We start from the raw sequence: 22480 nt of genomic DNA, 5'->3' as shown, positions 1-22480 counted from the left end.
GACTTCCTGATGCATTTTATAACCAATTTCAGGAACTGACATGAACGAACAATCACCTACCCTTTACTTAATGGCCCAAATCTTCCTTCAAGCACTCCTAATGGTTTCAACATCACTATACATTAAACAGATGAAAACTCCTGTGTACTGAATGTGTTTTATATTTGTGTCTCAGAGCAGCTTTCATTGTTACTTGCCTAGTTTCACATCAAGTCTGTCACTGGTTGGTTAAATTAAGGGCATCATTTTTACCCAGTGCAAAAGGTGTTTTACTTTAACTCATGGTGACTGAAGAAAATTTAATTATGAGTTTGACGAGTAGAAGGAGGCTTGTGAAATTTCTAAGTCTTATAGAAATTCTAAAAGGTTTCTAAGGAAAATCAAATGCTCACTTTATTCACTGTTTTATATCAAATGTATTGATAACATAAGTATTAACAATCATTTGTCTTATAAATCATAAGGCTAATTTTGTATATTAACAAGTTTAATATCCTCTTTAGTAATTAGTTTAAATATAGCCTAGAGCTTAAAAATTTTCTTTTTTGAATTTATTTTAATATTTTTCAATTACAGTTGACATTCAGTATTAGTTTACATTATTTTCAGGCGTACAACATAGTGGTTAGATATTTATATACCATATTTCCCCCAAATTAAGATCTAACCAGACAATCAGCTCTAATGCATCTTTTGGAACAAAAATTAATATAGGACCCAGTCTTATTTTACTATAATACAAGACCAGGTCTCATATAACATTATAATATAATATAATATAATATAATATAATATAATATAATATAATATAATATAATACAATATAATACCGGGTCTTATATTAATTTTTGCTCCAAAAGACGTATTGGAGCTGATTGCCCAGCTAGGTCTTATTGTCAGGGAAACAAGGTATTATAATTTACAAAGTGATCTCCCCATAAATCTAGTACCTACCTGGCAACATACATAGTTATTACCATATTGGCTATATTCTCTATGTTTTAGCTTACATCCCCATGACTATTTTGTAACTACCAATTTGTACTTCTTAATCCTTCACCTTTCCAACCAGATCCCAACTCCCCACCTGTCTGGCAGCCATCAGTTTGTTCTCTGTATCTGTTTTGTTCTCTGAGTCTGTTTCTGTTTTGTTTGTTCATTAATTTTGCTCTCAAGAGTCCACATATAAGGGAAATCATATAGTATTTGTCTTTCTCTGCCTGACTTATAAAATATTTTCTTATTATATATATTTTCATTAATCTACAATCTGTTCAATTTCTTTTGAATGGATTGCCAATTTTGACATTACCATTTATTAAATAAACAATCCCTTTTCCATCTATAAAAATTCTGACAGGTTGAACAAGTAAATTTCTATGCACATATAGTATTGCAGAGATTACAAAGAATAAGCTAAATTTTTAATATTTACTCGAATAAACTCCTATAAAGCTATGTTTATGAAAAATGGTATACCAAGTAGTTAATAAATTTGACAAAACACCATATAAATCAGAACTACTTGAGTTTACCAGAATTGGAACATTCAAGTAAAGCACATACACCGGTACATAATTCAATACTTAATATGTCAAGCCTTAAAATTAAAAGTTATACAATGAAAAATATTAAAAATTAAAATGCTGGCTCAAATTCCTTAAAAATTATTTTTTTCACTATTCAGCAAAAGTTAGAATCCAGGAAATGTTGAAAAAAATTGAGAGTTTTAAAATAGACTGCCATATACTAAAGATTACTGGCATATACTACCATGCTAACGACTATTAATAGATCCTATGGCTTTTTTATTTTCCAGATAACTTTTAAATGTTCTCTCTCACATTTTTGAACTAGAGTTTATAGCTCTAAATAAACTAAGAAGATAACTTACATAAATGATTTTATGATATAATTTCCTATTCCCTCATTAAATAAGACTGACATTATATCAAGTTAAGCTATTCTACCAACCCACTTATGTAAAATTTACCAAAATCAACCTTTTAAATAAAACGAAAACAAGACACTGTCACAGGTTAACTTTCCTGGGCTGCTTTTTATCGTGGAGAATAAAGATGTATACTTTAGGTTTTAGCTTCCAGTCCTGGCCCTATTAAGTTGATCTAATACCTTCCCTTAAGATTCAGCCATAAAACGAGGAAGTAGGGCTATATCCTTATGGTATACTTTCAACTCAGAATTGTATTTCAAGCTTGTTTAGAATATTTGCTTCCAGAAGACAAGATGGGTAGAGGAAAAAACCATGTTGTTAAAATTATAGAACTGTATATATTTATGACAGTATTTTCACTAAAAGTATATTATTTGCTACTCCTCAAGACTTGGCTTATTTTCTTGCAAACACATAGTTTATATTATGAAAAGATAATGATACTGTATATCCCAATATAAAAACTTAGTTGAAAATATAAAAAGATTCTCCCAAGTTCTGATGGATTTGTACTGATCCTTTGCCTCCCACCCTTGGAATTTTTTTATCTCTGCAATTTAAGAGCTAAGAAGCTCTGGAGGGAAAATGAGCAAGGAGTTGCACAGTTATTTTGTCAGATCCTAGTGATTAAATATTTATAGAGGAATAAGTGTTCTTAAAACCAACCATATTTGGAAGGCAAAAGACTAGAGACAAAAAGATAAAAGTACTAGGTAAGTTGTTTTCTTTGAGAGAACAGAAAAAATGCACCATGAATATTCAACATTTTATTTTTTTTATTATACCTCAATTTGTGTGGTTAAGCAAGTCGTAGTGAGGCATTTTTCAGTGAGCTGAATGTCTTCTCCTTTGGGTGTTTTATTAACTGAGGGTTTTTTCCCTGGTATGCAGATATGTGCTTACTTAGTTTCACTAAAAGTTAATAGAAATGCTGGAACCAAGTATTTGTTTATGAGGCTATTGGAGACCATCTACACATTTTTAGTGCCTTCCTAAACACATATCACTCTTCTGAGATTTAGTATCTATGTTTCATATCATAATATATTGATTTATTTTCCTCACCAGACTAAAGTTAAAGCTAAGGAAAGCAAAAACTATATAACTTCATAGATGGTCACCATTTGAGCATGAACCTTCCTGCTGTTTAAAGTCAAAGTAGTGGTCCTGAGATTTCAAATGTTTACATATTACACAGTCATGTGTGACTTTGATATTGGGTTATTTGAAAATAATTCACTGGCATTTCGATTTGAACTTCTATATAATCTGAGCTAGAAGTATTAACTTTGCCTTCAACAACTGAACTCCATTTGAACTTCATTAGCAGAATCTTTTTTTTCTAAAACTATTTTATAAAAATAGCCACTAGAGTCCCTGATTTGTGCCCCAATTTCCATAACGACATACTTAGTTGTATCTTTAAGAAGCTGTTTTACTGTGTTTACTACAGAAGGAGTCAGAAAAGACTGGTTAGGGAAGTTGCAGTGTCCTTCCTCACATCTAGAAGCCACAGCCAGAATCAACTAATCAAACAAGTTTATGCTTTTGGTCACCATTTTTTTCTAGCCCAAGCTCAGAAACCTCTTGGTTTCTATTGCCTTACCAAAGTCATTCTGATAATCCAACTTAACAGAAGACAAATTTGTACCTAATTGAGCCCAATATTCAACTAGGAGCTATGACATTTGTGTAAAATCAGTGACATTAATATGTAATATTTGCTTACATGTGTCAGGCACTATGTTAATAATAGCTAATTTTCACAAAAAAGATTTGAGGTAGGTACTGATATTATGCTCATGTCCTGATATAGAAGCCAAAGTTTTGGACAGATTAAGCACAATGGCCAATATCCTCCAACAGAGCCAAAGCCAAAGGAATTATTACAGAATAACCACTTCATTAGAGAAGTTTGAGTCCTTAGTATGCACAAAGAACTTTCTCCCACTGTCTTTCAACCTTCTTCTAGGGGCTAGTGCTTTCCTTGCCCCTCGATAAAACCTCAGGCAGCATCCACAGCTAATTCCCTTTAGGCAAAAGAAGAATTTCATGTCACTAATTACAATGTCCACTTCATGCAAAAATCAAAACCTCTAAATTCCCAGAGAGGTAAAACATCTCCCACGTTGAGCCCGTATCAGGCTAAGAAACCTGTAGTGGTCATGGGGTTAGGGCCTTTTTCTCCTCCCCACTGCCCCTTTACTAGATTTTGTGACTCAACACAGGTCAGATGGTGGCAGGGGGAAGGAGGCAGGTGCCATTGTCATATGGAGTCAGGGTCCTCTGGGTGACAGGACAACTCCTGATTGAAGGGAGAAGGAGCACATTTGCCAATTTCTCAACAGTTCATCCACTGTGAATGCTGGACTTCCTCTGACATGGAACAGTCCTCTCTCTGCTAGTGGCTTCCACTCACTTCCCTAAGTTTCCACAGGTCAACCTTTGGTCCCCTTGGGTAGAGAAACTTTCAAAGTGGCTTTAGGTCAACTCCTTCCCAAGAATTAGTAAAACATACACATCCTTGCCTAGCACAGATGTCACTGAAGTTTCCTCCCAACGCAGCTTTCTAGCTCTCTGTGCTCAGGCAGGGGCATCTCAGTGTCTCATCTTTCCAGGCACAATTAGTAATGTCCAAAACACCAAGAAATATGATCAGACCTTATGAATGGACACATTTTGAAGCTTCTCCAACTTGATTTCAGCCGAGGGGAAAACAACCCCCCTTCATAAAGCATCATGAACCTTCCATTCCTCCATGGAAAAGGGATTTGGCCCAAACAAGCTTTCTCCAGATTTCACCATCATCATCAAAGCTCTAGCTACCCTAATATGTCCTCATGGTAATGGATAAGCTCAGAAATGAAAACTAGATTTTTACTATCCCCCTTCCAAGTTCCATGCAGGTGGTGTAGAGGTAACTGGGGATGTGCCCAACACAACTCGCACAGTTCCTGCATTCCGTACTGAAATTCTGCAATTTTAACACCCTGTTATGATATAGTAGAAAGAGGTTAAAGAGAATTGTCCCAACTGTAACCTTGGAACTAGCTGATGAATAGGTTTATAGAATCAAATCTGCACAGACTATCCATCCAACCTAAGCAATCCCAAATATCACCTCCTCAAGGGCTGAGAAGTTTTGACTCAAACTATTAATATCAACCAGAAAAAGGGGTAGCAAATCTCCAATCTTTCAAAATCTCAAGGACAGGAATATTCATAATCTAATCAGAGAAAATTTAATATTTTTCTCACTTTCACATATATTTACATATATATATATATGTGTGTATATATATATATATACACACACACACACACACACTATAGCAATCCATATAAATAAAATGTAAGATATTTTATCAATAGTAGGCCATGGTTATAAGTTATCTGAAGTACTCAACAAAATAATAAAAATTCATCACAGATACCAAAGATTCCCGGTAAATTCCAGTGAAATCAGGGAAAACAGGGCACGTCATAATGCTGAGAAGGGGCTCAGAATGAGGCCAATTTAAGTGGAGTAACTTAGCCAGGTCGACTGAGTCACAGGCAAACCAAATTAGAAATTAAAGGCTTAGAAAGTTATTTTTCTGTAGCCCAATAAGACTTTAAAAGTATTCATTCTTAAAAGTCTGGGCCTGCACACAGACACACACACACACACACACACAGACACACACACACAGTGAATTTAACATGTGTGACATACCATACTCATGTTTAGACACAAAAATATTTCAACTAAACAACATTTCAAATACAACTCAAGGTAACGTATTCACCATCCCATCCTGTTTAAAACTATGTTTTACTACATTTGTGCTTCAGAAGAAACAAATATGACTGAAGAAAAAATGTTGGCAGAAAAATCAAACAGTCAGCAGTGTATAAAGTTAGATAACTTACCCAGCCTCTAGAAGGATTCAAGGATTTCCTCATAAGGAGGAAAGAGTAAAACATGATCAGAATCACCTAAAAAATACCTCACCCCACCTCCACCTGGTCTACCTCAAGCCATTGGGGTGGGAAAGCAGATACAGTGTGAAAAATAGCTATATATTAATAGTATATTCCCACTAATCAAACCACTGACTGTCGTTTAAGCTTGACGGAATTGATCTAAGTGTTAAGTGACTTGTTTTAGACCACACGATTAGTGAGCAAAGCTCCAACAAAAATCTTCAGATGCCTTTTACTTTAGCTTACATAAAACTGAAGGTGTATCAAAGTAGCTTCATTTACAAGTTTGGCATTAAATTTGTTTTTTATTACAGAAAAGTTTCCTTCTCTCCCTTCGCAACCACCCCCGTCGCCCCCCCCCCAAAAAAAATGATCTCCTTACAAATAAGTTACATTCACAGAACTGTTTGAAAGTGGTTTTTTTTCCCAGTAAGATATGCACAGGGCCAGGGTTTTAACACAATTAGCAAACTTAACTATCTTTCCATATTAAAATCAACGTTATCTCTAGATGTTAGGCAAGAAAGAGATAATGAAAACTTATTTTTAAATTTTTGAAAAGACTTATCCTACCATTTTTGTTAACCAGCCCTGTTTCAGCTGAATTGAATGATTCCATTAACTAAGTCTGCTTGTCTCATGGGCACCTACGTTTTACTCTCAATGGACTTCGACTTTTCACTAAGTCTAACTTCAGTTCGTATTTATTCAACATGATAAAAGATGACAGCTTGGAAGGATGAAATTATACCATGGACCCGCTAATTTAAAATATTTACTGTTTCTATGGGATCAAATCTCCCCATTTTCCCCACAGCCCACTCCACACACCCACCCCTAAAAAATAAATGGAGAGGGAACTATTTTGGAACTTCCAGTTCTCAGGATGATGTCTAACTAAGCAATAAAACTTGCAAGCAACAATGCTGACTGTGGATTCTTGCCTCAGAAACGGGCAGAGAGCTGAGGTCCTGCGAGGTGCGGGTGCGGGTGCCCTCTCCCGTCCTGCACCCTCCGGCGCTGGCACCAGTGGGACTCGCCCTGTACCCCAGGCGCACCCTGGCGCTCCCCGCAGAACCCTCCAGGAAAGGACGTGTGAGACAGAGATACTCACTGTGGGGACAGAGCCAGGAGTGCAGTTTCCAGGCTCTCGGCCTCACGTGGAAAGGTGCTGGCTCAGGTAGTAAATGGCCATCGACTGTGATTGGATGGCCAGCAGCTGTGGCTAGTTGGCCGTCAGCTGTAACCAGTGAGCCATTGGCCACTAATATAACTGCTGTGGCTACGCTAGCAGAAAATGGGGGCTAGCAAGAAGATGGTGGCTGAGCTAGCAAGGGCGGATTGCAGCTAGCCAGTTGAGGTTGGTTGGCAGAGAGAAGTGGACGGCAGGTTGCGGGTAGTGTGGCTCCTGCTTCCTGTGTCTCCAACCGAGCCAACAGCGAGACCATAGTGGTATGACTCCCCTACCTATGGCTCCGTGGGTGTTCCTTCTTGGCCTCACCATATCCTGCGTTCTTATGTGGGGAGCGGGACTAGAGACCCCGCGTGACTCCCTGCATGACACTCAGCCTGAGATGGAGAGGGAGGCAGAAACTTGCTGGTTCCTGGAGACAAGCAGGCTTGGCGCTCAGACCTGCAGCTTCCTCCGAGAGAACCTCTGGTTGAGCCTCCTAGCTCTGGCTCTAGACCCCTGCACTTCGCCCACCCAACAAACTCTGGGTCCGATGCTGCGCTGCCGCAGCCACCTGTTCCAGCCCCAATGAGCCTGCATACCTCCATCTCTCCGCGAGGCTTCTTCATTCCTTCCCCGGATGGAGGACATACCGCACCCCTGGCCTCAGCAGGCTCCAGCACCTTTCCTGGCCAAGCTCGTTAGAGCCCCAAGATTCACGTCCCCTTGCAGGGGTCCCACAAGGGCCTCTGGTCAATGCTCCTCACCCGAACTCGATGCCCGAGAGCCCTAGCCTGTCACGGGATCAGGGTCCATTATACCTTCTAAGGCTGAGTTAAGAGACCAGCACATACTTTCCCACTTAAAATTGACCCTGAGTCAAACTTTTCACATCCTCCCCAACAGCTTTTTGCCTCGACCCTCTCTCCCTCACCCACACCCCAAAATAAACTACGTAGAACAATAACAAAAGATACCACTGTATTCTTATCTTATTCTCTTATCTTTTTGAATTTTGTTCTTATTCTATTTTCCCCCTCCATTTCTTTTTCTTCCTAGCAGTCCTTAGTGAGACACAAAGGCCAAAGCAACCATCGATGTGATCTCCCAACACCCTTGATAGAACCGCTTTCCGATCTGATTTATTAGAAGTCTACGTGGGTTGTTTCTCTAACTTTTGAAAATGTCAGAGGTGAAACTAATGGATGCTGAAAGTATAGCTTTCTTTTACACTTATTTCAATTTGCCTCTATTAAATTTCTCCTTTTCCATCCACAACCCTCAATAAATAAAATATTTTCAAGTAATAACGAAATTTTATCATCCATTGAATCTTAGCCAGAGTTTCTCAATCTCAGCACTACTGACATTTTGAGCAGGATAATTCTTGGTGTGTGGACTCTCCTGTGCATTGTAGGATTATTGGCATCTTTGCACTCTACTGACTAGATACTAGTAGTAGCAACCCAAAAGTTGTTACAATGCTACCAGATACTACCAAAGGTTCTTTTGGAGACTAATCATCTCCTCTTTCCCTGAAGAATGACTGATCTAAACCATTCAAGTCCTTAATTCTACAAGTAAATTGGAAAAATCTACTTCTTTACATTATAAGTTATTCCTAGTATGTTCTGAGTGAGTGACAAGGAATCACCTAGGGTTTTCCTGGGGCTATCATATATACTTTATCTATATTTTTCAAAACTGAAAGCAAATGGATTGCATGGCAATTTCCTTACTGGCATTTATGTTCTATTTCCTTCCCCTAAATAATAGGGAAACTAAAAAACAGACTCCAGGGGGTGGGAATAAAATTAATTGCCCTGTGTAAGGGAAAATGGATGGATACACTATAAGAGGATTATAGTATATAGGAAAATGCATCAAAAATTTATAGGCTAAAACTGTTAAAAATGAGAAAAAAATACGACACACTGTCTTTGACAAGTTTTCAGACTTAACTTCAGCTACAAAACCTATTTAATGAAAAGATGGGATATATTAAATTAACATACATATAATGTATTTTCTGATAAAAGGTCTACTGCCAGTTTCCTGATCATGGAGGAGAAATAGCACTAAAATAGTTATGTTAAATGTATTCATGTAATTTCTAAGAGATCTGTAGCAATGAAAAGTGTTGTCCATGTGAAACAAAGTTACTAAATAGCTAAAATAAAGGCATTCAATAAAGATTACAGAATTATCCGCATTCACTGGACTCTGTTTAGAGCTCTGGTTTTGACTCACCTCCATGGACATCCCACAAAAACGCTCACGCTCACGCAGTGACATCACTTTACCATCCATAAATTCTTTGTGTGTCTTGCACTTTTTAAATTTCAGAGAACTTTCATATCTATTATCTCATTTATTGCTCATGGGTACCTGAAAAAAGTGGGGGAGAAATCAGTCTTCCATTTTAGAAAAGAGCAAACTGAAGCTCTGAAACTGTTAATTCCTCCCCAACGACAGTCGGTAAACAAGAGCAAGGACTCACACTTGTGCTTGAGTCTACTTTCCTCTCTTCCAAATTGACTTATATAATTGGTATGCTTTTCTCTACTTCATTGACCTGGCTGACACATGGCAGTTGTTTACAGACTCTCCAAAACACACATTAGTCTCAACACACTTAATAAAAAAACTCTCTATGCCTTGTTCAGACTTGAAGACCCAGAAATTGATCAACCTGAATTCAAGCTTCAGACTACAGCCAATTTACTCTGTGGCTTTGGGTAACTGTGGAACATCAGTTGTCTCACAACAACCCATACTTTCAAGATTAAAAGACGATACATGGAAAGTCTCTCCTGTTGATGGACCTGAAAACTACCTCATTAAGTGTACCCAAGATAATCTTAAGAATATAGAAATTTTCACTTTATTAATTTGAATCTATGAGATTTTTTAAGTAGCTCTTTCATTGAATTATTTATTTATTTGTTTGTTTATTTATTTCAATTACAGTTGACATTCAATATTATTTTATATTAGTTTCAGGTATACAGCATAGTTGTTAGACATTTAAATAATACCTAAGTACCAAATATAAAAATTAATTCAAAATAGATCACAAAACTAAATGTAAAATCTAAAACTATAAAATATCTAGAATAAAACAGTAGAAAACCTCTGTGACCATACTTAATCAAAGATTTCTTAAGTATAACACCAAAAGCATAATCCACAAAAGAAAAAAAAAGATAAATTGGACTTCATTAAATTAGGAAATTTTGCTTTTTAAGACATTGTACCATCAGTGTAAAGGCATACACCAGATGGGAGAAAATATTTGAAAAATGTATATCTAATAAAGCATTTGTATCTAGAATATATAAAGAACTGTTAAAACTCAATGATATGGCAAGTCAGCACATGAAAAGACACTCAACATCATTAGTCATTAGGGAAATGCAATGAAAACCACAATGGAAATTACCAAACATGTATTAGAAGAGTGGCAATTAAAAGACTGACAAGGGACAAGTATTGGTGAGGATGTAAGACTCTTGCACAAAACTAATGAGATTGTAAAACGGCAGATCTATTTTGTAAAACAGTTTGACACTTGCTTTAAAAAGTAAATATTCACCTACTATATGACCCATGCATTCTACACCTAGGTATTTATAAGAGAGAAATGAAATATGTCCACACAAAGACATACATGATTGCTCATAACAACTTTGTTTATAACAGACAAAACTGGAAATGACCTAAATGTCCATTAACAGATGCATTGGAACAAATTCTACACAGTGGACTACTACTCAACAATAAAAGGAGCTATTGATACACGCTACAACATGGATGAATTGCAAAATAATTATGCTGCATGAAAGAAGACAGACAATACTTAATGTATACTGTATGATTCAGTTTATAGAAAATCCTAGAAATTGCAAACTAATCTACAGTGATAGAATACAAATCTGTGGTTGGGAGAGTGTAGATAGGGAAGGAGACCTTATCAAGAGGCACAAGGAAACTTGGGCTGATGGATATGTTCATTATCTTGATGGTTTCATAGGGAAGTATTCATAAGTCAAACTCATCAAACCATACACTTTAAATATGTACAGTTTGTGTTAGGTGAATTATACCACAATAAAGTTGTAAAAAATAAAAAAGGAATGAAAACAAGAGAGGAGCTTTGTATGGAACAATGGTGACTGACAATATGCCCTGTACTGGGAAAAGTGAGTTTAATTAATTCATCCATCTGCATCTAAGTTCCTCTAAAACTATTTTAAATGAACAATCATATCTGACAAGAAGATCTGCTCAATGCTCTCAGTTATGGCTGCTCAGAACCAGAGATACTCTAGTCTGCCAGTCATTCAGCACTAGCTAACCTTACTGTGGTTATCGGAGAAATCTTACTATGGTTATATCAAATTTGCCTTTGCTATGCAAGCATTAAAATTACTAACCTAAAAAAAAAAAGAAGAAGAAGAAATCATTGGTGTCATGAAGAACTAAAGTTTAAAGAAGACTTTATAGTGTTTTAAGAACAAGACTTGGATTAGGCAAATTGGGATTTCGATAGTTTACCTACCATAAACAAGTTGAATGATGCTGCCAAAATTCACCTACGCACCAGTCCTTCTGTCCCCTTATTATCTACTTCAAAGGATTTTTAAACCAAAAAGTAAGATATCAAGGTAGTTTTATCCTCTTTGGAGTTAAAAAAGAAAAATCATGTCTTACTCCAGGCCCCTGTTGAATTATCCATTATAAAATCATGTCTAAAGGAACCATACTGCTTTAAGGATATTCACATACACATGTGCGTGCACACACAAACACACACACACACAACACATTATATTCAGACACAGACATCTTTAATGAGTGTACCATTTTGGGAGAGTCTCCTAATACCCTTAGTAGGATGGGGAGAACTTTGGAAAATAGAAAATTCGTGAACAATGATCATCTATTTCCATCACTTTCATCAAATTCTACGCTAAAATATGACATTAAGGATATTCGAGCCTAGAAGGAAATACTGTAAAAGAAAGTGGCAACTGAATTACCCTGCACACATTGAAGGATGTACAGCCTGTGCCTCTAAGGAATGAAAAGGGGAAATATAGCTCAATTTACGGTCGTACTCAAAATTTCTCAGGAAAAGCTCTTCAGAGACCCTTTCTTAGAAAGAAAAGGTTATTAATTTCAAGGTAACATTGAGTCTGGGTCAAACAGAAAAATGTCACTATTCCATAGCAGAATATCCTCCTAGAATGTTGTCAGTGATCATAGAAAGCCTAAACTCTATGCCAAGAAGCAAAAATTATCTGCAGACTGTGGAGCATGCCTGCCTAGTTTTCTTCCCGAACTGAAAACACTGATGCATCGCTCTCACTCTGATACCTCATAAATACTGGAGGTTCAAAGAGAATTACTTTTCATTTCAACTGTTAACTCCATATGCAACTTGACTGAAATTTCAGGCCATCTATATCTCTTGCTTTTTAAAAAAACTGCAAAAGTCTGTCTATGAAATTAATACAAATTGTAAGCTATTTTCCACAATGTGGAAATTATATTAAGCTTATAAAAAGAGGAATTATGTCAATAATGTTTAAAAGATGTAGCTAAAGAGATATAACTGTTTGGGTGAGAAATACTAAAATGATATATTTTCAATATTTGTTTCATTGGAGGCTGTTTGAAATTTGTAGCTTGATGTAATTATCTTGAGTCACTGCAGTCTTACTCGGATTGGCATGTCAAAAGCTCCGTGATAAAAGCCTTGTATGGTTTTCACTCAAGATTGTAAAGGGACGTGCTTTTCAAAGACGAGATCACGCAGTCACACTGGGTATTATATTATGTGGCATTACAGCATCAGTTTATGAAGTATCATGTGAAAAATACCATGCCTTTAGGTAGCAGTAATCCAAGTTTTCCTATATGCAGTGTTAAATATAAGTGAGTTTTACTGAACAGTAATCCTAATTATCTGTTTTTCATTCTGCAAGGAAAAATAATGGTTTATTCTTCAACAGGCCTTCTAAATTTACAGTTAGCTGACTGAAGTACATGCTAATGGAAATAAAACTGCAGCCCTGGGACATTCTAAAACATGACACATGAGGTTGCCAAGGTAACCCACCAGGAGGCTGTCTTGGCATCTTCTGGAATAAAAGGAAAGAAAACATTATAGTGAACAGACGGGGGATGGGATCTTCTGGGCCCAGTTATATAATAAAAGTGTTGCAAAAACTGCAGCTCCATGAAATTGGTTCCAAACAAAAAAAGGAACAAGGTATTTTTCACATTTCTAATGTTTAAATTGGGCAGGATTTATGATTCATTCACAAGAGTGGAATTTAAAACATTTTTTAAAAAACATGATTTAAATGTAATAATCTCTTTAAAGCCACTCTGTGATAACATTTATCAATTTTTATACTCACAAAAAAAATTCAACAGGAGTATACAGCTAATATTCAAGGTGTAAAAGGGATACTAACTTTGTAATATTTTGCTATTTTTGGCAGGTCTTGGGGACGTAGCAGAACTCGCCTAAAAAAATATTCTTAAGCTACAACATCTCAAGAGAACAATAAAAGAATAGGTGACACTCAGAATCATTTCACTTTCGCTCATTGTAATATTACATCTATTCCTCGCATTCTTTTAGAAATTACAAAGTGTTCCTTTGATTTAGGAGTTGTTTCTTTCCATTTCACAATGCTGCTGTTTCTACTGAACACACACAGAAAGCTTTAGTTCCCTCTCTTTGAAAAGCTGATTCTCTCTAACATAAGGTTATTCTATAAATAGTCAGTGAATCTCCTTGGCCTGTCCTTAGGCTTTTTTCATTTCCCCTCCATCCCTGAGGGTTGAATAAGAACTCTCTCAGCTGATGAAGGACAAATATGAAGATAGGCCACTTTGGTGTGGTGTGTGACAGCTCTTATGGGTGACACAGCTGAGTTGCATTTACAAATTCTACATACACACAAGCAAAAGGTACCAGTAAAAAAGAGGAGAATTAAAAAAAAAAAAACATTTTATTTCAGATGTTTACAATGTTAGGAACTGCTTTTTTTCTTTACATAAAAAACACAGAATTTGTGTCATTTGGAACATTGCCTATAAAAAGACAATTGGAATTGGAATCTTTGTGTGTCCTGGACAGCAGTAATCTAATCAACGCAATTTTTTAAAAATCAAAGCTGATTATTTTATACTGTATATTCATTCACAATAATCAGTTATTTTGCTGTTTCGCTGCAGTGAAGATATTAAGGCACAACCTTCCTTTAAAGAGACTACTTTCATTTCAATACTTAAACAGCTACAAACCTCCATCTCTACTTTTCAATCTTTTAATGTTTCTCATCACCTATAAACTAGGAGTTTCCTTATTGTAATTCACTTAGCCCTTCTCAATGAAGCCTCTAGATTTTGTCTTATACAGGGTAGGCTCCAGCCTACCCAGAATGCAAGAAATTCGCATTCTCTCTGAACATATGAGGACATTTATTTTTCTCTTTCTATGGTATGTCTACTTCCCTGGAAACCCATTCAACCAAGCTCACGTGCACCGTATTCTGTGAAATGGTGCACTCTCCTCTTCTCCCCCAAGGGAAGTGGCTTTTTTTTTTTTTTTGCCCTTATTGCACTTTGTATTTATCTAATGCAATATGTTTCACATCGTGATGTGATTTAGATCTCTAGCTTATGTGTGTGATACGCTTCTTGACAACAGAGATGTGTCTTGTTCACCATGGATCACGGGTGCCTACAAATTCTCCAGCACACAGTGGACAATCAAAAAATGTTTGCCGAATATTGAATAAACTTCTTCAATGATAGTGTGAAGAAGTGCCAGGGTGAGCAATGGATCCACAACTAGATGATTCCTGAACTTTCAGTGAGGTAGTCAAGTAGGTCTCAGGTCGAACCAAGGTATTGTAGGTGATTGTGACACCAGAGTTTGGGAAGTGAGACATATATATATACTTTTAAACAGTATTTCACATGCACTACAAAAGTGTTCTAATATAGAAAAAAAAAAATGGTTGAATGGAGGAATAACCTGAAACTGGAGATACTTTCTGTTAAATGACTGAACTAACTCATGTTGAGAAAATATAGTGTAATACACTATAAATCCTTACCATTGAGTCTAAAATCTAATCTGTCTACACTTTTATTTTTAAAAAATGGTGTCTCTACTATTTTGAGGAGCAAGTTACAAGGTCATAAACTTGTAATCTCAATTAGATCGCATGTTCTATCTTCTCAAGGTCAGAAGAACATGCATAATATCATCCTTTTAGCATTCAGACATGTCAGACCAAGCAACCCTATAGTGTCGCAGTGAGAACCTTACGATTCTTTCTTTGTATAGAAGAGAAATGAGAGAAGAGTTTAAAAAATTAGTGCCAAGTATTTAAAAAAACTACTTCAGGGCTCATATCATGCACCAAAGTTTTTGTTGCTTGGGAAATAAACACTGGGCAACAATATGTTACCACAATTATTGGCTATATTTCAAATTCTGAAATAAGTTCATTAAATCAAGCTATTGGAAGAGTCAGGAAATATGTGCTTATATATTTTAGCTGATCTGGTCCTAAAATTACTCATTTTGCTACTATGTCCCAAGGGTCCCTAAGGAAATGCTGAGTGGGCTTGCCTCCAGTCTCCTCTCCCTACTTTTCTTTAGGAATTATAACTGGTCTCTCAACCATACACACAGTATATGATGTCGAGCTCTGTACACTCGTAGTCACAGTCTACATCAATTTCTCAGCAAGAATTAGCTAATACGTAGAAACCTGTGATTCCCACTCCATCTCACATTTCAGTACCAGGTCTCAAACAGGGAAGGAACATCTCTCCCTGAATCACACCTTCCCTGTTGGTTTCTGATGTCCTGTCTTGCCCTAACTCTGGCTATCACCTTCAGATGCCGAACAGCACTCCCTGTACACTCTCATCCCAATCCCAATCACTGACCAGAATTCTTTCATGGTGGGCAGATCACTGGACCAGGATGCCACCAAATTTCAAATTGCACCAGCTAGACTTCTCATGGTGCTGAACCCAAGTGAAGCACAGGGCTCTATCATTTATCCACAATCACCATATCCATGACTGTTCTCTCTAAGCCATTCTGATGATATGCAGATAATTATTTACCGCAAGATCCAGCTCTGTAGCTGGATATCCCTGGCCATATCCCTGACCCCAACAAGCTGGATTATTACTTTCCCCACTTTTCATCAGTCTGAAATGGTAGGGCTTCAGCATATGTTACTATTAAGCTTGCAAGTGCTAGGATATGATTGGGTCCTGATGAACTCATGAGTTCACTGGGAAAATAATGCATTATCTGTTACTGAGAGCCCCAAAGTCCTAACTCTTGTTGGGAAATAAACAGTCACATCATTTAAATATAGAATCATTGAAGACAAATAATTCCCCCTAGTGATCTCCTGGCACACTTCATTTTAAAGGCAGTCTTTGCCTGTACATTAAAAACGTTCATTCTACTCTCCTTTAGAAATTCATAGATTATTTACCAAAAAAAAAGGTACCGTAGAGAAGAGTTTCTCCTCAGAGGGGAAGAAGCATCCTTTCTAAGGGAAAACACACCTAGAAATTAATAGAATATAAAATAAGAATTGGTCCAATTTTGGTTGATTTTGGTTGGTTATTGTTGTTTTGCACTTTTTAAAAACTTTATTTATACCTTTCTCATATGAGTTTTTCAATTGAGTTGGTTGATTGAAGTAAGTTGTAATATTATCCGACTAAATTGGAAACAAGACCAACAAAGAGAAATGGAAGAAACAGGAGACAAGAAACTATGCCATAATTAAAAATAAATTTTTCCTAACAACTTTCTCCAAAAGGCTTTAAAATCTGAAAAATAAGAGAGCCTAGGAGTCAGAGGACCTGCAGATTCTCAAAAGGATGATATTTCTCTATTTTATAGATTTCAGAAAATCATGGGAGGAAAGCAGCTCTGATAAAAGCAGACAGAGCAACTTTCTTTGCTTTCCTTCCTCGCTCTACTTCTATGGTCCTCTGAAGGCCAATAATGCAAAATGCTGTAACCTCCCCGTCTGCTTTGCTTCTAGAGCTATAACACTAAAGGATAAGTGTGCATAGAAATGAATCCTATGGAACATCAATTTCCATTTGTAAACTTTACTAGAATTTGACAATTATTCCAGTAATTAGTTGACGATACGGAAAGTTGAAGATAGCAACTTTGCCTGAGTGAAGATTAAGAATTAAAACCAATGATGTAAAGGAACAAGACAAACAAAGAAAGAAAAAAACCTCATAGACACTAACAACAGTTTAGCAGTTACCAGAGGCTAAGGGAAGAGAGGGGTGGTAGATGAGGGTAAAAGAGATCAAATATATGGTGATGGAAGGACAACTGACTCTGGGTGGTGAACACACAATGTGATACATAGATGATGTAATACAGAATTGTACACCTGAAACCTAGTAACTTTACTAACCATTGTCATCCCAATAAACTTTAACTAAAAAAAAACATGCTGTAAAGTTTTGGTATAATAACCAAATTACTTCTCCATAATAGCTACGTAAATATATTTCTAAGTGTTCATTTACTGACAAAAATATTTAAAAAAGAAAAATTAAGTATCTTTAGTTCCTGATTAAAAAAGCAATGTAAAAAAAAAAAGCAATGTAAAAATTGCTTCCAAAAGTGATACTAAGAAAAACATAAAAGTGTGTGTTCAGTAGTAGTAGTAGTAACAGTAGTAGTACCGTGTTTCCCCGAAAATAAGACCTAGCTGGACCATCAGCTCTAATGCGTCTTTTGGAGCAAAAATTAATATAAGACCCAGTTTTATATTATATAAGACCTGGTATTATATTATATTATATTATATTATATTATATTATATTATATTACATTTATTATATTATATTATACCAGGTCCTATAGCAAAATAAGACCGGGTCTTATATTAATTTTGGCTCCAAAAGAGGCATTAGAGCGGAATGTCTGGCTAGGTCTTATTTGGAGGGTAACACGGTAGTAGTAGTGAGGCTGTGATTACAGTTACTGATATCATGCCCCAAATAGAATTTGGTGAAAAAAAACCCTCAAAAGCAAATATCAAACTTATATGTTGAACCTTATTAATAAAGGATCATTTTAACTACTATTTATTAAGCAGTGTGTGCCACTCACTGTGCTAAGCATTGTAATTATAATATTTCATTCAATTCTCATAAAATCCTATGAGGTAGACACTGGAAGGGAAAAATTAATGGTTATATCTGTGCTTTTTTTTTTCCTTCTCTAGTTTTAGGAATGCCAGAGGATTTGACCCTTGGTCAACTCTCCTAGCAATATATTTCACAAAATTTATAGAAAAATAGGATACCAGATAGAAGACAAATGATAATCCAGCCAAGAACTATGTATTGGACCAACCATTTGCTTTATTGTCCACAGTAAGTAATGAATAATCTAGATTGATAAGAAGCAACTTTTCAGAATTTGGGGGGTAATTATGAGCTCCTGAAGTGATGGTGTGGCTAACTGCACAGCCAAAGGGACCTCAGCACTGACTTCTCTAAGCCTGGGTTGTCCGACATCTTAGGATCACACTTTCTCAAGTATGACGGACTGGGACATCTAAAGCAGTACATGTTAATTCATCATGGAGACTACATAGCCTCTGCTATGATGGTGCTATGTGTGCTGTGCCATTTCCTTCCTGTCCTTCATTAAAGCCAAAAAGTTTGGTGCTGGATAAAAGAGACTGTGTCCCATGAGCTTGATGGCCAATCCAAACCATAGACCATTACTGCTAGTAGGACAGATAGGGTTTGTAAAGACTATTTACCATCTCTGTTTTGCAAATAAAAAAACGTAGATTGAAAGATTAAGTTGTGGTAAGTGGCCAAGCCAACACTGGAATTGTCTGACATCACAGAATGTGCTTTAAAATACTAGATATTTTGTCCAGATTGCTTCCTGTTGTCTTACCAAGTCCAGTTATGAGACTCTCAATTGTTGGTTACTAATGACTTTATCATATAACTGCAATTTGATAGTCGATATATAATCTAATTATATTTTCAATGGATGAAACTCATCAGTGTACTGCTGGAAATCTATCTGATATCTACCCCTCAGCTCTTCCTGATTTATTTCCTTCTACTACATATTCAAACTATCACCGAAGTCCCATGTTTTCCTTGAATTTCTCACCAGGAACATAGGAGAGTGTATCAACATTTTTTCCAAATTTATTTACATTGGCATTTATAACTATTTTCCTGATTTCTTCCAAAATACAGCAATACCCCAGATCATTAATTTTCTTTTTTTTACATGAGATAAGCAACACTTTATTGTACAATAGACTTTATGTTAGATGATTTTGCCCAACTATACACTAATGTAAGTGTTCTGAGCACGTCTAAGGTAGGCTAGGCTAAACTATGATGTTGGGTAGTTTCAATGCATTTTCAACTTACTATATTTTCCACTTAAACCCATCGAGGATCATCTGTATTTCCAAAATGGAATTGAATGTTAGTATTATGTACTTGCCCGGGAGTACTCTTTTATGTGACTGTTCTCATCCACGTTATCACAGACTACAACTACTTTAAAGATAAGGACCGTGTCAGCCAATATCTTCCTCTGTGTGTCCTGATGTCATAATTGTTTAACAGTGATAAACATTATAATAAGAGATCATTAATGCACATATGTGATATGCAGAGCTTTAGTGTATGAATAAATAGACATACTAAATTTAACTTAGATTACCATTTTTATAGAACACCCAAAGAAAAAGCTGAAGTGTATGAACCTGGATTTATGCTAGAGGGTGCAGGAAGAAGAAATTTCATCTGAGTTGCAATTTTGTATGTCTTAGTTGTAGAACAACTTTATTCCCTTTTGCTATTATTTTTAAAGAAGGGATACATTTTATTACAAAACCTACACAAACTTAATCATTAGAAGAAAAGAGTTATTTTATTTTCTAGCCTAACCTTAAAATAATAACTGAATCACCTGACTCTGCTTTATATAAAATCGTATAAGAAAATCTCCACTTTTCATTTTTGTGGGTCCAATTTATAACTGGCCTTTGCATTTTATTATGTTAACCTGTTAGGGTTCTTTTACCCTCCAAATTCAGGAAACACAATTATCTCTTAAGCATCGCAATGGATCACATTTGGTTCCTGTAGCATACATAGTCAGTGTATGACAGGATACTTTCCGGAGATACTCACAAATACAGAAAATTTTCAAAGGATATACATTATGGATAATAAAGATTTTCTCCTAACAAAAAATATTATTTTTATTCTAAAAATATAAGGCAATGCAGATTCATTAATGTTATATATTACACTCACTAGTTTATCCAAGAATTCTATTAGCTTACTTAAAATTCTATTGTCTTCCCCTAGTTTATTGCACAATTGTTCTTTTTATATATCTAAGTGAAGATGTATATTTTTACGTTACACATATATGTATGTGTATATATATATGGATATATGTATGTACGTATATATGTATATATGTATATATATCTATAGATATATATCTATATCTATAGATATATATACAAATATATACTTAATCTATGGCAATTGTCCTAGTCCAGGTGACTTATACAACAAACATTTATTTCTCACAGTTTCTGGAGGCTCGGAAGTCCAAGAACAAGATGCCAGAAGATTTGGTGTCTAGCGAGAGTCCTTTTCCTAGTTCACAGAATGGTAGAGAAATCTCTGCAGGCACTAACCCCAGTCATGATGGCTGCACCCTCATGACTTAATCACTTCTGAATGGCCCCACCTTCAGATACCATCACACTGGGGATTAGGATTCAACATATAAACTTGGAAGTGACACATTTAGTCTGTAGCAGTAAATTATTGGAAGTATAATGATTTTTTTCAAAATTCCTTTAAAAGGAAGTTTAATACGTTGTCAATGTGATCTTCTTATAAGTCTTACAAAGAATCTATTGGAACTCTACTTTCACAGAGAATAAAGTACGACTCAGAGAAGTTAAATTAGTGAATACCACAGCATAGATTTAAACCAAGTCTATGTGATATTACAACTTATATTTTATTTTCGATGCTTAATTTTTACATTATTATAAAAGTAATTCACATTCATTGCAAAAAATGTTAATAAAACTGTCACACAGAAATAATACCTGTTTATATTTATATAACACCTATTTATATTCAACGAGTAGAAATTCTTCCAGTTATATTGACGCATATACTCATGTATTGAACAGAATATATAATCATGATATACCTAACATTGACATATTTTTACATTTATATATATTCATAGGCAGATGTGTTATAGTCATATATATTTTTAAGATTTTTGTATACCCAATATTATATTCAGTATTTCAATTTATGAGTTAGTGAGCTTTTTCATATATCATTAAATATTCTTCTCTTACACCATTTTTAATGGTTGTATAATACTACCTTATAATAATTTACAATGTAATAATGTTATTAACTTAAAATTTACAACCCATGTTGTCAAGTATTTAGATCATCCAGCAACATGAAATTGCCAAATTGTTTTTGAAGTTGGCTACGTTCATGGCTTTCCTTTCACAACCACCAGCCCCACCCTCATTCATTCCTCAACTCTGAGCAATTTTTTTATTCAAGCATAATTGACATACAATATTATGTTAGTTTCAAGTGCACAACATAGTGAATTAACGTCTATATACCTTACAGTGTGATCATCATATTAAGTGTAGCAATTTGAATTCTGTTCTCTACCACTCAACTGCAACTGCTCTTGCCAAAGCAACTTACAACCTTCCTGTTGCTAAATATAATCACTGTGTGTCATTGTTCTTCACTAACTGATCTGCAGGGGGTGACACTGTAGACAACTTTCTTCTTTTCTTCTCTTGGCTTATATAAGGCCAAATTCACTTGTTTTCACCCAGTGATTTCTCGTATCTTTCCAATCTCAGCTTAAAAGCTACCTCCCCAAAGAGGTCCTCCCAAAGCATCCTCTCTAAATAATTTCCCCACTATTTTACATCCTGGACATTGTTCATTTAGAAAGTTGTGAACACAAGCTGTTCTTTTAAAAAACAAAAACAAAAAACTTTGTTTATTCAATACATGGAAAACACTAAAGTGCAAGAAAACTTCCTATTTTATTTAGCAATGTAAACCTATTATACATCAAGTTGCTTGGCTGTAATCTGTGCTGAATAGTGAATGGAAATTTCCTTCCTCCCCCCATTCCTGATGGGGGGAGAAGGGCTTTCTTTGGAACTTTATCACTGACGGGCATACAAGTGCTGTCTGATCTGAAGTAATGCTGTAAGCTT

At 35.7% G+C, this 22480-nt stretch overlaps 1 protein-coding gene across 1 annotated transcript in view; it reads right to left on the bottom strand.

The window, feature by feature from the left end:
- The window catches only part of THSD7A (thrombospondin type 1 domain containing 7A), a 626307-nt gene that overhangs the window by 536764 nt on the left and 67063 nt on the right, over positions 1-22480 (bottom strand). The window contains exon 2 of the mRNA XM_033088067.1: positions 9342-9479. The gene's annotated coding sequence lies outside the window, so the exon portion shown is untranslated. The remainder of the gene's footprint in view (positions 1-9341; positions 9480-22480) is intronic.

This window comes from Rhinolophus ferrumequinum, chromosome 20, assembly GCF_004115265.2.
Source record: "Rhinolophus ferrumequinum isolate MPI-CBG mRhiFer1 chromosome 20, mRhiFer1_v1.p, whole genome shotgun sequence".
NCBI classification, from domain to species: domain Eukaryota; kingdom Metazoa; phylum Chordata; class Mammalia; order Chiroptera; family Rhinolophidae; genus Rhinolophus; species Rhinolophus ferrumequinum.
This window is presented reverse-complemented; position numbering and strand designations above follow the sequence as displayed.